General features: G+C 43.7%; 1 long non-coding RNA gene across 1 annotated transcript; it reads left to right on the top strand.

The window, feature by feature from the left end:
• The first annotated feature begins 448 nt into the window (after positions 1-448).
• On the top strand, positions 449-14,818 carry LOC118239256. The gene is made up of 2 exons (XR_004771048.1): positions 449-496; positions 14,096-14,818. It is a non-coding gene; the product is annotated as an uncharacterized LOC118239256 (long non-coding RNA).
• The last annotated feature ends 1,664 nt before the right edge of the window (positions 14,819-16,482 follow it).

Here is a 16,482-nt window from a genome sequence, read left to right as displayed (position 1 = left end):
GAACCAATCAGAAGTTAGCTGGTGGCGCTATGCTTTACGACCCTGGGTGTGCTTTACGGACAAGCGCACAGCAATGACACAGAGAGCATAGCAACCACCCTGGGAGGGCCTATGGGCCATAACAACCAGTTGACCAATCAACACAGGGCAAGCCCTCCAAGCCTGGAGGCACACCAATCGTAAGCCTGTGCGTACCCCTAGACACTCCCCTTACGCTGTCCTATAAGATCTCTTGGGAGGCCCTAGGAGCCGTCTTTTGCGAGCCATCCGCCATGGCGGGTGGGTGAAAGACCCGAGCTAACATGGGGTTAGCTCGTTAAATTACAATAAAGCCTCGTGCAGTTTGCATCAAGCTCTCGAATCTGCCTGGTGATTGGGGTGACCGCAGTCGTGGCCTGGGACCCGGATACTTGAGTTTTCGGGGGGGGGTCCTAACATTTGGGGGCTCGTCTGGGATTTGCGACCACCCCTCACCTGAGTGGATTCGATCTTGGAGGTAAGATGATTCGAGCTCGCAACTTGCATGTTCAATGTAGATGTTTGCTTGTTATGTCTCTTGCTCTTTTGTTGGTTTGGTGCCATGACTTGAATTTGTACTGGTATTTGGAATTTGTATTCGGACCTCAGGGGGAAATAGACGTGTTTCGAGACCCTGAAGTCCTGCCCTGGACGAAAGTACGAGGGTTGTTTGAATTGAACCATAGGGTAAGCAGACTTGCGGGCCCAGAAATAGACGTATTTCTGGAACCCTTGGTTCCTGGACGAAAGTCCAAGGGTTGTTTGTAATTTTGGTTTGGGGCACCATTTCTTTGCCGCGGTTTGTGCTGTCTAATGTCTGTCCACGTTTCATATTTGTGTTTTGTGTTTGTTAAGCATCTCTTTCTGTCCCTACTGCCCACGCACATGGCATGCATGGGTCAGGGGGTCTTTTCTTGATGCTCTGAGCACGTGGCGCCACCTCAACTGTGATCGGCAGATGCCTGGAGGACAGACTGCTTCTCTGAGGACACCCAGGAGGTACGAACGGAGGCCAAGGACTTGGATCCTCCTCAGTTGGCGGTGATTTAGCCACCGCGTTCTGCCGCCCGTCTTCCCGGCGCCATTGCCTTATAAGCGGTGCCAGCAGATTGGGTTGGCGTCTGTTCTTTCCTGTCTATTCTGTGTTGTCATCATTGGTTTTCAATTCAGGATCCACCACACCACCCCCTTTCTATCCCCACCTTCGGGTCTGTGAGGCATGCCAAGTGGGGCTGTTTCTGCCCCAGCTGCCGTCACGGGTGTTTCCCTGCTCTAAGGGAACATGGCTGCAAGGCCGCCATCTGCCTGGCTACCCATCTTTCTGTGCTCCACACACATGGTATGCAGGAGGGCCTCGGGGGTCTTTTTCCCACCCCTGCATTGGCCGAGGGTCTGGGGTTACCAGCAGCACCCCCACTTCAGGTCTCTCTGCCTTGAGCACATGGAGCTAGGATGTATGAACTTATCTGGTCTGATCCGGACTTCTTAAAAAAAAAAAAAAAAGAAAAGAAAAGAAAAAAGAAAAAAGGCCTTAAAGTTATTAAGAACTGTAAAAGGGACTTTGATAAAATTTTTATGTTGACTAAAAAATGAAAAAAAAAATGTAAGAGAGAAAGGAAAAGGGAAATTTGCCTAAGAATGTCTAAGAAAGTCAGAGGAATGAACTAAAAGGTTATAGAGAGCTAAAGCAAGTCGTAGAAGGTCAGAGAAAAGGTTGTTACAAGTCAGAGAAAAATATAAACTGTAAACTGTTATGGTTTCTCATGTCTACAAATAGTAAATTTTAAAAATGGTAATATAAGTTAAAATTTTAACCTTATTAAGCTAATTCTGTTTTTAAAAGTCCTGTTTATTTCTCATATAATTTATGTATACTTGTTTTAAAATGTTCTGTTTCCTGGTAGCCAACCACATGGCAAACTGGTCACATGGCTGACTGGTAGCCATTTTGCTAAAGTTAAAAAAGGATACTTAAACCGCCATCTTGACTAAAAGTGACCGCATGGGAATTAGAGGTACCATCTTAGAAACAAGTTTTTCAGTTAAGATTTAAAATGTTAATGCTTCTATATATTACAGAAGACATTAAGGGAATTTAAATTTCTTTTTAAAACCAGTTTTTTTAAATGTTTGTTTTTATTAATGTTTGTACTTAAAGAGCTTCAATTTAGAATTATTTTTAAGCAAAGCCTGACAATGTAAAGTTCTTGTTTTGTGAAAGATGCTAATCTATTATAAGATGTTACAGTTCATGTTTTTAGAAGTTAAGTTTAGGATGTTGGTAGCACACACCTTTAAGCTCAGGGTGTAGGTGGCACACGCCTTTAATCCCAGCACTCTGGAGGAAGAGGCAGATGGATCTTTATGAGTTCAAGGCCTGCCCGGTCCGGCAGATCGAATTCCAGGACAAGCTCCAAATATGTACATGTAGCTACTGTTTAAGGAATATAAGGTAGCTCTATGCATTTTTAAATTCAGCTGTGCTAAGTTTCAAATATTTTACTAAGTTAAAACCAGCTACAGTCAGGCTAAAAATTAATTACAGAAATAAGACCTTACCTAGCCAACTGTATGCTTCTTGTGTGCTTAAGGCAAGTGACAAAAACAGACAAACAGACCTCTAATGTTTCAGAGATCTTCAGAATATGGCATTTAAATTGTTATCTTTAAAGTTTATAATGTCAGACAGACTGCCAGATCCTGACAGTGACCCAAAGTCTCCAAAGAAGATTACGAGGCACCCCAGTTCCTGCAGCTGGACAGTGAGCGTGATGCTCAGATGTGATACCTGCCGCCTGCCAGAACCTGGCCAAGACTGTGGACAAAGCTGCTGGACACTGGAAAATTGATTGTACCCCCTTTGTATACACAAAACAAGATCAGTCTTTTCCATGTCCCTCTTCCACAGAGAGGAAAAAAAAAACCTCTCACCTTATAGGCCTGGCGAAGATTGCTGTTCTTTGAGACAGCTGCCTCCAGAGGTAATGGAGAAACTTGGGTATGGCTAACTGTATATGGACTGGCTTCTAACTGGCTTCTATCACTTTTTAGTAGATTCGGATAAAATATACCCTTCTCAGATCTCTGAAATATTACTGGTTGTCAGCTTGACAGCATCAGGCAGTCAGATCCACTATAGACTAGTCAGTATGTTAGATGATAAAATAGTGACTATCTACTGTTCAGGCACAAGCTCAAAGTTTTTAAGTTTATTTTGGTTGTCATCTAAATACAAACTTAAAGGGCTTTTCATCAGGCCAAAGGCACCTCTGTCCAGTCCATACCTGGCTCTCTGGACAGAAGAAAAATGTACATGCTTATAGCCCAAATCTGTAGTTTTTGCTAGGACTCAAAGTTATAAATATGTTTCTGCTGTTTGAACAGATATCCAGATATCTGTTTTTTCTGCACTATGGGCTTCAATAAATAAGTTTTAACCTCTGTTCCTAGTTTAAACATGTCTTAAACAGGTTTCTGCTTCTGGCAGACATCTGAGTATCAGTTGCTGACTACAGGCTGTTCTAAGTAGACTGCGAGCCCTGGACTTGCTGTGGATATGAACCAGTCCAGCTGATGTGGACACCCCCTGTCTCTGCAACAGAGTCTGCCAAAAGCCCCTGATGGATTCCCCATTGCCTAAATTCCTTTTTGCTTTTGACTAGCATTTCAACCTTCTGGGGTCCCTAACTTCGTCCCAAAGTCAGCAGGAAGCAGTTTGGAAAAGAATTTCACTGCCCATTTTCCCTGGTTCAAATGCTAAGTCAGGAGGGACTCGACTCCCTTGCATGGGGATGCCAATATCTATCACTCCCTGATGGGGATGCTAGAGAGACAGCAATTCAATGATTGGAATTTCCAAAAAAGAAAATGGGGGAATGAAGGGACCAGCTTCCCTTTTGGCAGCCATAATGGCCGAACACGTGCTTCTATGACCTTGTCCTAGACACTAGAAAGTCAGATGCCTGCCTCGTGACAAGGAACCAATCAGAAGTTAGCTGGTGGCACTATGCTTTACGACTCTGAGTGTGCTTTATGGTCAAGTGCACAGCAATGACACAGAGAGCATAGCAACCACCCTGGGAGGGCCTATGGGCCATAACAACCAGTTGACCATTCAACACAGGGCAAGCCCTCCAAGCCTGGAAGCACACCAATAATGAGCCTGTGTGTACCACTAGACACTCCCCTTACGCTGCCCTACAAGATCAGTATGCAGCAGCGAGTTCAAGCTGTCTTTTGGGAGCCATCCGCCTTGGCGGGTGGGTGAAAGACCCAAGCTAACATGAGGTTAGCTCATTAAATTACAATAAAGCCTCATGCAGTTTGCATCAAGCTCTCAAATCTGCCTGGTGATTGGGGTGACCGAGGTCGTGGCCTGGGACCCGGGATACCTTAGTTTCCGGGGGGTCTAACACCAGAGCTGGAGTTATAGGCAGTTGTGAGCTGCCTGACCTGAGTGCTGGGAACTGAATTCAGGGCCTCTGCAAGAATAGAGAGTGCCCCTAACTGCAGAGTCATCTCTTCAGCCCCCTACCCCCACCTCAGCAGCTTTGTTGTTTTTTGGACAGATTTTCTTGAAGTTGTCAGGCTGGCCTTGAACTCGCAGCTCTCATACTTTGGTCTCCTGAGCTCCAGCAGATGGATAAGCACACACTGCATGTTTACTCCATAGTGAGGATCCAAACACAAATAAGAGTCCCCACACTCTGGAGAAACTCACCTTCTAAGCCAGGTGTAACAGCATGCCGGTAATTCCAAAATTGTGGAGGCAAGAAAGAGCATGGACCCAGCATGAACTACACAGGGAGATCCAGTCTCAAAAAAACTAAATAAATTTTTAAGAAGAAAAGAAACTTGCTTTCTAGTGGATAAAAAAGGGCAAGAAAACTATGAAAGTTCAATGATAACACACTGGTTTTTATTTCTCTGTCTATATGAGATTAGTTTTTCAATTTATCTTCTGGAGAAGTAACCATTTGGCTTACTTCCAAAATTGAGCAAATTGCTATGTCTTTTTTTGCTGGCAACTTTTTTCTTTCGAGTGCACAAAGGAAGATCACATATGTAGCTACTATTTAGTTAGTTAGTTATTTTGGCTGGGGGGTTGATTTCTGTTGGAGGATTTGTTGTTGTTTTGAGACAGGATCCCACTTTGTAGGCCACGTTAGCTTCAAATTCTCCCATCTCAGCCTCTTGAATGTTGGGATACAGGTGTGTGCCACCACACCCAGCAGTTTTTTATTCCTTTTCTTGAGACTCTGTAGCAGAAGATGTCCTGAAACTCACTATGTAGCCCAAGCTGGCCTTGAATTCACATACTCAGGTTTTGGTTGTTTTTTTGTTGTAGTTGTTTTTTGGGGGGTTGTTTGTTTTGTTTTGTTTTGGGGAGAGTTGTACTGTGGGTTGAACCTACAGGGTTTTGTTATTGTTATTGTTGTTTTGTTTCTTTGGTTTTTGGTTTAGTTTTTCGAGACAGGGTTTCTTTGTATAGCTTTGGCTGTACTGGAATTCACTTAGTAGACCAGGCTGGACTGGAACTCACAAACATACATCTGCCTCTGCCTCCTAAGTGCTGGGATTAAAGGTGTGCACCACCACCTTTAATGATCTGAGTTCAGATGAACTCAGAATTTTAAACATGTTAGATAAGTGCTGTCCCACTGAGCTATTTCCCTAGTGCATTTTTTAACACTTTAGTGTGTGTGTGTGTGTGTGTGTGTGTGTGTGTGTGTGTGTGTGTGTGTGTGTGTACAATTGACAGGCCATACCTGTGCCACAGTGTTTATGTGTAGGTCTGAAGACAACTCTGTTGTGTCAGCTTTCTCCTTCCATGTTTAATGGTTTCTGGGAATTAAATTCCGATTCAAAGTCTTGTAGGACAAGCGCTTTACCCACTGGTAAAGCTGTCCTTACTTCCCCTAGGCCTCTTTTATTTGAGACAGTGCCACACTAAGGTTCTTGGGTAGGCCTTAAATTTGCAATCCACCTGCCTCAGCCTCAACTGAGATTATAGGTCTATGCTTGAGAAAGAGATTGTGTTTGTGGCACAGTGCCCAGATGATGGTCTTTCAGAGCTAGGCCATGAAGCTTGTGAAGCAAGCGCCTTTATCCACTGAACCCACTCACCGGCCTTGAGGTGACTTTTAAACATGCCCTGAAACTCTTCCTTTGAGACATGGGCTTTCTGTTGTCTCTTCCCTTGAATATGGCTTGGACTCTGGTCCCCACAGCCAGTGTAGCATACAGTGGACTCCTTGTGACTTCCAAAGCCAGGTGGGAAAGGTGGGTCCTGCACTCACCCACCCTGAACTCCATAAGTAACCTGAAAATGTCTGTGTGTGCCGTAAAGGGAATCGGGCCCAGTGTTGTTTAAATCTAGCTTCAGTCTGTAATTGACTGAGTTAACACATTGAACTTCCGGTGTCCTGATGTCTGTTCTGAAACTGAAGAGCTTGGCTGGGAAATAACAGGATCCCATTCTCTATAATGGGAATAATGGTGACATGTTAGACCTCAATGAAGCAGAGACAACAAACCCCTAAATTCTGATGAAGCTTCTTCACCTATGAAAGAGACACACCCATCTTTAGGGGAGATAGAACCACCCTCTTCGTTTTAAATTACACTCCTGTGTGTGCATGTGTGCATGGGTGCATGCATGCAGGGAGCTCAGAGCACAACATGCAGGAGTTGGTTCTAGAAAGAACCACACCTTACACTGAACCTTTCTGCAAGTCTGATCAACCTCAGTGATTGTGGGGAGATGGGAATTGAAACTAGGAGAGACTAGTTACAGTTTTTCTTGGACAATCTTCAGACCCCTCCATAGCCGTTCTTTGCTTACCTCTATGTCTGACCTAACATCCTTGTAGCTGCCAGGAGAATGCTTTAGGAATGTATTAACAGACCCCTCACTTCCCCCAGCCCAAAGGCTAAGCGTGTCAACAGAGTACCCGAGGCCTACAGCCAAGAGTTCCATGCTCTGCTGTGACCCATCTATCTGATGTTCCCACCACTGTATTTGAGAAGTGCCTTCATTTATGGAAATCTTTGTTCTGTTACTATGAACACTTTGTGAAACTGTGATCACACTGGAACATGGCATAATCTCATAGGCACTATTATTAAAGGTATGGCCTTGTTTGCCCCGGCCTTCGGGGCTCCGGGTGGGTCCGAGGTGGACTAAGCCTGAAAATAATGGGCGAGAAAGAGAAGCCAGACCAAGCAGTTTTTCCTTGTCAAGGTCTCTTTATTGATTATAACAAGGGGTTTTTAAAGAGAAAGGAGGAAGCAGAGAAAGAGGAAGTGGGGGAGGAATGGGTGTTAATTGCTCTCAGGCCAGGGCAGGTGTCCGGAACCTCCTGTGGTTATCTTGAACACTAACCTAAAGGGTGGGGTGCTTGACTAAATTGGCGGTTTAGCATGGAGGTCGCCAAGCCTCTTGTAAAGGAGACTTTTTTATATCTGACCAGAGCTGGCTCCTGACACTTGTTGGAGGAAGTGTGTCACTGTGGGGGCAGGCTTTGAGGTTTCCTATGCTCAGGATACAGTGTCTCAGTCAACTTCCTGTTGCCTGCACAATGTGGGACTCTCAGTTATTCCTCCAGCATGTCTGCCCGCACGCCACCATGTCCCCCCATGATGATAATGGACCGAATCTCTGAACTGTAAGTGAGCCACCCCAATTAGATGTCCTTTTTTAAGAGTTGTCATGGTCCTGGTGTGTCTTCACAGCAATAAAAAGACTAAGCATTTGTGGATCCCTGAATCTGTGTTCCTGATCTATGCTCATTCATATTTGCCTCCAGAATGAACTATCTCTTACTCCATGTTAGGAGTTGTGTTTTGTGTGTCAGTAGTTATATAGTGCCAGGACAGAGACCCCAGGAATGAACCACTGCTCCCTGGGGCAGTCACCACGTTTGGAGCAGGGTGCCAGCATAGGTCCTTTGTGTCCCAACCTGGCAGCATTACTCCTTTGGGTAGATTTTGGTGAGTCCTTTCTGGAGCTCAGACTTCCCTTAGTTGGGTCAACAGTCGTTTGTTGTTAATTCTGAGTTTCTTGTTTCCCACCCTACTTGTTGGATATCTTTTTTGAGAGTGTGTGCCTTTAAATCATTTGTTTAAGGTCTCTATTCTGTTTGATTTGAAAGCATTTTGGTTTCCAACTAATCAGATTGTTTGTTTGTTTGTTTCCAGGCCTCTGAAGTCATTTTTGTTTCTGAAAGTTTAGTTTGTTAATTTGCTTGTATTTGATCAGCTTCGTCTTGGACACTCCTCCCTGATTTAAGGAAGGGAGGACATATTTAAAAAAAAAAGATGATTTGGTTTAATGCTTGATGAGTGTGTTAATCCAACCTGCATGTGTTAAAGGAGGGAACTCTAACTTTAAACAATGCCTGGCTATGCTGCCCCAATGGGGAGCGGTTACTGTCTCTAAATTGCTTTATTCTTTTGCACCTAACTAGAAGTCCGTGTGTGTGTGTGTGTGTGTGTGTGTGTGTGTGTGTGTGTGTGTGTGTGTTTATTAATTATTATTATTATTATTATTATTATTATTATTTATTATTATTATATATTTATTATAGATATATGGTTTGGTTTTTTCCAAGACAGGGTTTCCCTCTGTAGCCCTGGAACTTGTTCTGTAGACCAGGCTGGCCTCAAACTTGGAGATCTACCTGTCTCAGCCTCCCAAGTACTGGGATTAAAAGAGTGCACCACCACCACCAGACAGCAATAAATATGTTTTTTAATCATAAATGGGTAGCTTCCCACAACCACCTTGAATGAGATCTTGTGCCCTCTGCTGGCATGCAGGCAGGAGACTGTATACAAAATAAATAAATAAAATCTTTAAAAAAAAAAAAAGATTTGCTTTAAAAAAAAATAAATTCGTAGCCTCCTTTAATTGGTTTAATTTCAAATCACTAGAAATATATATTATAGCTGGGTGGTGATGGTACATGCCTTTAATCCCAGCACTGGGGAGACAGAGGCAAGTGGATCTCTCTGAGTTCAATGTCAGCCTAATCTACAAAGCAATTTCTGGAATAGCCAGAGCAGTTACACAGAGAAACCCTATCTTGAGAAACAAAAATAGAGAAGAGATTCTGATATTAGTCCACACATACACAGCTACCAGCTTCCTATCTGATACCAAAACATACACTGAAGAAGACAGGACCTTCAACAGACGGTGCAGGGAAAATGAAACTGGCCCCTTACCTCTCAACCTGCACAAAACTCAACTCCAAATAGACCAAGGGCTGCAACATAAGATCTAAAACTGCTGGAGGGTAAAGTGGAGAGTGTGCTCCAACCCATAGACACAGATACGGGCTTTTGTTTTGTTTTTTGTTTTTCAAGACAGGGTTTCTCTGTGCAGCCCTGGCTGTCCTGGAACTCACTCTGTAGATCAGGCTGGCCTCCAACTCACAGATTTGCCCAGGACTCCAGAGTCACAGGAAAACCAACAATGCACAGATAAATAAGGAAGCTTCTGTATGGCCAAGAAAACTGTCAATCGAGTAAAGAGGCAGCAAAGAGAATGGAAGAAAATCTCCTCCAGCAGTACATCTGACAGTTTTGGTGTCTAGAATACACAATGAACTTTAAAAGCTAAATATCAAGAAAACAAATAGTATAGTTTTAAAAAATCGACTGTGGGCATGGGAAGATGGTTCAGAAGCTAAAAGAGAGGACCAGAGTTTAGTTCCCTGCACAGAGAACCAGAGCTGCTCCCCAAGACCCACACCAAGCTCCAGGGCGTCTGATGCCTTCTTCTGGCCTCCTTGGGCACCTGACACATGTGGCATACACATAGATAAAAATAATTCTTGAAAAGTAAAACATAGGGGCTGGAGAGATGACTCAGTGGCTAAGTGCACTGACTGTTCTTCCAAAGGACCCGGGTTCACTTCCCAGCACCCACATGGTGACTCACAACTGTCTGTAACTTCAGGATCCACACCCTCACACACACATACAGGCAAAACACCAATGTACATAAAATAAAAGATAAATTTAAAAAATAAAAATAAAAAAGGAGCCAGGCGTTGGTGACACACGACTTTAATCTCAGCACTCGGGAGGCAGAGGCAGGTGGATCTCTGTGAGTTCAAGGCCAGACTGGTCTACAGAGCAAGTTCCAGGACAGGCTCCAAAGCTACACAGAGAAACCCTGTCTTGAAAAGCCAAAATAAATAAATAAATGAGTAAATATTAAAAAGGAATGGCTGCTTTCGTACTTACAGTCTGAAATTTTTAAAATGTTTCTATTTATACTTATATACTTATATACTTATGTATATGAGTGCTCTGTATTCATGCACACAAGAAGAGGGAATCAGATCCCATTACAAATGGTTGTGAGCCACCATGTGATCGCTGGAATTGAACTCAGGACCTCTGGAAAACAGTCAGTGCCCTTAACTACTGATCAATTTCTTCAGCCCCCTCAGTCTGAAAGTTTCTGTTTTTTTTTTTTCCTTTCCTTCCTGTCTCCCCTGAGAAAATGCCACCATCAGATTGGCCTGTAAGTAAGTCTATGGGGCACTATCTTAATTAAAGAATGAGTGAGAGCTTGCTCACTATGAGTGGTGCCACCCTTGGACAGGTGAACCTGGGTGCTATAAGAAAGCAGGCTGAGCTGGGCATTGGTGGCGCACGCCTTTACTCCCAGAGGTAGAGGCATGCAGATCACTGTGAGTTCGAGACCAGCCTGGTCTACAAGAGCTAGTTCCAGGACATCCTCCAAAGCCACAGAGATACCCTGTCTCGAAAAACCAAAAAAGAAAAAAAAGAAAAAAAAGAAAAGAAAAAAAGAAAGCAGGCTGAGCAAGTCATAAAGGGCAAGCCAGTATGCAGCACCCCTCTGTGGCCTCTGCTTCTGCTCCTGCCCTGACTCCCTTTGTGATGGACTGTGACCAGGACACGGGAACTGAAATAAGAACTTCCCTTCCCACATTGCTTTTGGTCATGGTGGTTTTTGTTTTACTTTGCTTTTGGTTTTGTTGAATTTTGTTTTTTATCATAGCAATAGGAACCCTAACACACCGGCCTCCTGTAAATTCATAGCTTAGACAAGCAGAACTCTGCTGGCTCCTCCCCAGGGTGCTCTGATAAAGCATCTTGCTCTATTAACTTTAAAAGCCAAAATAGGTGAATTTAGACTGGATGCATTTTCATTCCATAAGAGGTTAAAAACCCAGCTGCTGTCGGCACCTATATCTACACCTCTCAAGTTTACACTGCACACGATTAGCACTGAGCAGGGTCACTAATTTCCCATCAGAAATTTATCCTATGAAGAAATTTATAGGGGCTTCAAGTAAAGGTGCTTGCTGGCAGGCCTAACAACCCAAATTCGATCCCTGGAACCCTCATGGTGGAAAGGAGAGAACTGCCACCTTCAAATTGTTCTCTGACCTCCCATTTGTGAGTTCAGGCGCGCACACGCATGCCAGCATATATGCAAATTTATGAATAATAATTTTAACACACTGAGACATCACTTAGGGTACAGCCCATCCATATAGTATGTATAAGGATCTAGATCCCATCTCTAGACACACACACACACACACACACTTCTTATGAAGATAGAGTGGTGGATAGCCAAGTACAGTGCTGCATGCCTATATTCTCATCAAAACTCTGTCTTGAAAAATATTTGGGGGGGGGCTTCCAGACAGGGTTTCTCTGTAGATTTGGAGCCTGTCCTGGAACTCGCTCTGTGGACCAGGCTGGCCTTGAACTCATAGTGATCCACCTGTCTCTGCCTCCCGAGTGCTGGGATTAAAGGCGGGCACCACCAACGCCCGGCTCCAAAAAAAAAAAAAATTTTTTTTTAATGACAGGAGTGGTATCTCTGACTTGTGATGCCAGCATTTGGGAGGCAGATGCAGGAGTTCATGGCCATCCTGGGCTACATAGTAAGTTTGAGGCCAGCCTGAACTACATGAGACCCTGCCCCCAAAACAAAAAGAAAGAGTTGTTGAGTATGAGGAAATTTAAGCTGTAACCTTGAACTCTAGGCTTTAACAGCATAAAGGTGTGTTGTTCGAGGTAAGTCTGGTGCCAGCTTCATGCTTTCTCCCTCTTACAGCTATGCCACACAGAACAGGTGGCTTCTGTAAGGTGAGAGGAGACAGAAATTGGAAAGCACGCTGACCCTTTAGCACAACCTTGACTTAGAAACAATACACGTCAGTCTTGCTTACAGCCATTGGCCAGAACTAGTTACCTGGCCTGACCACAAGGAAGTGGAGCAGTTCTAAGGGCACAAACAGAAACAAGAGAACAGCTGTCCGGGAGATTATGTTTCAGAAGTATGATAGGGGGGGAAAGGAGGAGACGGTAACTTGAGAAGTGGGGGAGGGTCTTCCAGGACGGACGGCCCTGCAGATGACAATGGACAGAGATCAAAGCGCCAGTTGAGATGACTTTCTGTGGCTTAAATGTGTTCCCCAAGACTCGTATGTTGAAACTTAATGATCCAGTGTGTTCAGGTTAAGAGGGTGGAGGCTGAAGATGTGGTTCACTTGATAGGGTGCTGGCCTGGCCTGCAGGAAGGCTGGGGCTCGATCTTCGTCAACCAGTCATGGTACTGCAAGCCTGTATTCCTAGCACTGCATGGAGGCATGGGGACTACAGAAGTTCAAGGTCATCCTGGGCCACTGTATATTGAGTTCTAGGGCCAGTTACAGGAGACCCTCAACAGGTTGGGCCTGTTGGAGATTGCAAGCCCAGAATTGTAGCTCAGTTTGTAGGGTGCTTGCACAGTATACACGAAAGTCTTGCATTTGGTCCCCAGCACCACATAGGCCTGGTATGGTGGGACATACCTGTAATCCCAGCACTGAGGAGATGGACACAGGGGGATCGGAAGTCCGAAGTCAGCCTTTGCTACATATCAAGTTCAAGGTCAGGCTATGTTACATAGAACATGTCTCAAGGCTGGGTGTTGGTGGTGAATGCCTTTAGTCCCAGCACTCAGGAGGCAGAGGAGGCAGGTGGATCTCTGTGAGTTCGAGGCCAGCCTGCTCTACAGAGGGAGTGCCAGGATAGGCTCCAAAGCTACACAGAGAAACCCTGTCTTGAGAAACAAAACTAAACAAAAAACAAAAACAAAAACAAAAAAAAGGCATTTCTCAATAAAATAAAAATTTTAAAAATAGGGTTAGGAGCAGAGTTCAGTTGGTGGAGCGTTTGCCCAGGATGTAAAACCCTGGATTCCATTTCCAGCACCACATAAAACCAGGCATGGTGACACAATCGCTTTCTGTCCTTTATCCTTTCTTCTTCTTTGCTGTGCTTAGATGAAACCCATGACCTTGCACACGCTAGGCAAAGAATCTACTGCCCTAGCTTTACATTTCTGTGTCTTTGTAAAGAGAAATGTCAGAAAGGTAGTAGAGGTCAGAAGACAACTTTTAGGAGTTGGTTCTCACCTTCCACCAGTGGGTCCTGGGGATTGAACTTCAAAGTCTCAGCAATCCTCCTGCCTCAGCCTACCAAATGCTACAATAATAGATGTGTATCAACACATCTAACATCAAACACCGTCTTTGTATTCTGAGAGTCGAAATCTGACTTAGTGAGTTCTCAGTGACTGTGTTTATTATAAGGTAAAAGGCCATATAACCAGTCTCTCTCTCTCTCTCTGTCTCTCTCTAGATTTCTCTCTTAAAAAAGGAAGAGAAAGAACATAAACTGAGTGTCATGAATTACTAATACTGTAACTAGGTTATTGTGTCTTGGCCAGCAATTTTTTAAAAAATGAATGTAAATAGAAATGATCAGAGAACACGTGGTAGTTTGTATTGAATACATATATAAATAGTACACATATTTATTGTTTCAATATATTTTTAAAGTAGATCCCAGTTAACTTTATGAAAATATTTTTATTTTATGTATATGGATATTTTGCTTACGTGTATGTCTATATACTACTCATGTGCCTGATCACCCTGGAACTGGAGTTATGTGTGCTGAAAATCAAACCAAGCCAGTGTTCCTAACTGAGCTACCTCTCCAGCCTCCTAGTTAACTTTTTTTTTTTTTTTTAAAGTTTGGAAGCTGAAGTCCTAGAAAAAAAAAAAAATCAGGAAACCTTGTCTCAAAAGAAAAACCAACAAAAAAAAAAAGATAGTGCCTGCTTCCACTTCCGTCTTCCACGGCCATTGAAATCCACTGAGCTCTACCACCATGCAGAGGCAGGCAAGTGAAAGCTGGCCAGACCCTGGGTGATTCCATCCCTCCCTAAATAAAAAGGCTAAACACTGACAAAGGAGATGCTAAGAAGCCAAGATGCCATCCTATGCATTCTTCATGCAAACCCACGAGTCAGGCTCAAGAAGCAGCAGTCAGACGCTTCAGTCAGCTCCTCAGAGTCTTCCAAAAAGTCTTGGAGAAGTGGGAGACCAGGCAGGTCTGCCAAAGAAAAATGAACATGAGGGTACGGCAAAAGAGGACCAAACTGTTATGTTCTGAATATTGCAAATTACATCCCTGCTTATCGATGTGACGTGAGGACCTGGGAGAGGTGGCTTACCCCTGCAAGCCAGCAGCTTTAGGAAAATAGGATATTACCGTCTGCAGAGGGAAAGGACATTCTGGTGAATCAAAAAAAAAAAAAAAAAAAAAAAAAAGGAACTGCCAAGGCTGAAAAGACTAAGAAAAAGAGGAAAGACCAGGAGGAGGAGGTGGTGGAGATGGTGGCAGCCACTCTCAGTTCTAACAGTTATTTCTTCTTTTCTACAGAGTGTATAATTCCTCTGCACATGACTCACTAGTTTTCTTGTTTGTTTGTTTTTTGGGGTTTTGGTTTTTTTTGGTTTCTCGAGACAGGATTTCTCTGTGGCTTTGGAGGCTGTCCTGGAACTAGCTCTTGTAGACCAGGCTGGCCTCAAACTCAGAGATCCGCCTGCCTCTGGCTCCCGAGTGCTGGGATTAAAGGCGTGCACCACCAACGCCCGGCTACAACTCACTAGTTTTAAGGAAAAGAAGATTGGAATCAAAGGCTTTTTAAAATAGGCGTCTTAGTTAGGTTTCCTACTGCTGTGATAAAACAGCAACAACAACAAAAATATATCAAAAAAACACCATGAGCAAAAGCAGCTGGAGGAAGAAAGGGTTTATTTGTCTTAAATTTCTGCGTCACAGAAGGAAGGAACTCAAGTTAGGGCCGGAACTCAAGGCAGGAACTTAAGGCAGGAACAGAAGCAGAAGCAGAGGCAGGACACTGCTTACTGCCTCCACCCCATTGCTTACTCAACCGGCCTTCTTATACAACCCAGGACTACCCTCCCAAGCCTGAGCCTCCCAGAACTGGGAGGCAGAAACAGGCAGATCTATTGAGTGCAAGGCCAACCTGGTCTACATAGGGAGTTCCAGACCAACCAGGGCTACACGGTGAGACCCTGTCTTGAAAAGAAATAATAATAAAATTAAAAGCCAGATGTGGTGGCTCACATCTGTAGTCCTAGCATTCCTATGTCAAAATGGGAAGAATTGGCCAGAAGCTCAGATATGCAGTCCCTGGGTGTCTCCATCAGGAGAATCAAAGTTCAAAGCCAGCATGAGCTGGAGAGCTCCAAAGTCCCAAGTCATCCTAAACCATAATAAGCAAACTAATAAATAAAAATAAAAACAACACAACAAAACCAAAACAAGTGGAGATAGGGCAGAGAAATGTCTCAGTGGTCAAGAGCACTTGCTGTTCTTGCAGAAGACCCAGGTTTGGTTCTGAGCACCCACAAACCATCTGTAACTGCAGTTCCAGGGGGTCAAACATTCTTTTCTGACCTCCTTGGGCACTGCATGCATACGGTATACCCACAGACAAGCGGGCACAAACACATTCAAACAAATAGAATATTTTAAATGAATCACTGGGTAGATGTATTTATTTGTAAATGATACATTCATTGCAATTTCACTAATATAAAATCTAAAAGCAACCTGGAGGTGGTGGTCCATGCCTTTAATCTCAGCATTTGGGAGGCAGAAGCAGGCAGATCTCTGAGTTCCAGGTCAGCCTAGTCTACAGAGAGAGTTCCAGGACAACCAGAGCTACACAGAAAAACCCTGTCTCAAAAAGAAAGAAAAAAAAGCATATAGAGCTGGTCATGGTAACAAACTCCTTTAACCCCAGAACTCAGGAGATAGAAGCAGATGGAGCTCTGTGGATTTAAGACCAGCCTGGTCTACAAAGCAAGTTCTGGGACAGCCAGGACTACATAACAGAAAAAAATAAAATAAAAGCTTATAAAATAATACACATTGTTTCTAGATATACACAAAATATAAAGTATAAAAATAGATAAAGAATTGTTAAATACTCAGGGTCATAGCTGAGGATACAGCTCAGTGATAGAGACTTGCCTAGCATCTGCAAGGCCCTGGGTTCAATCCCTAGTACCACACTTTTTAAAATTATTTATTTATTTATTTATT

The sequence above is a fragment of the Cricetulus griseus genome, chromosome 8, assembly GCF_003668045.3.
Source record: "Cricetulus griseus strain 17A/GY chromosome 8, alternate assembly CriGri-PICRH-1.0, whole genome shotgun sequence".
Classification (NCBI taxonomy): Eukaryota; Metazoa; Chordata; class Mammalia; order Rodentia; family Cricetidae; genus Cricetulus; species Cricetulus griseus.
The sequence above is the reverse complement of the archived record's forward strand: the minus strand, read 5'-3'. Positions and strand labels throughout refer to the sequence as shown.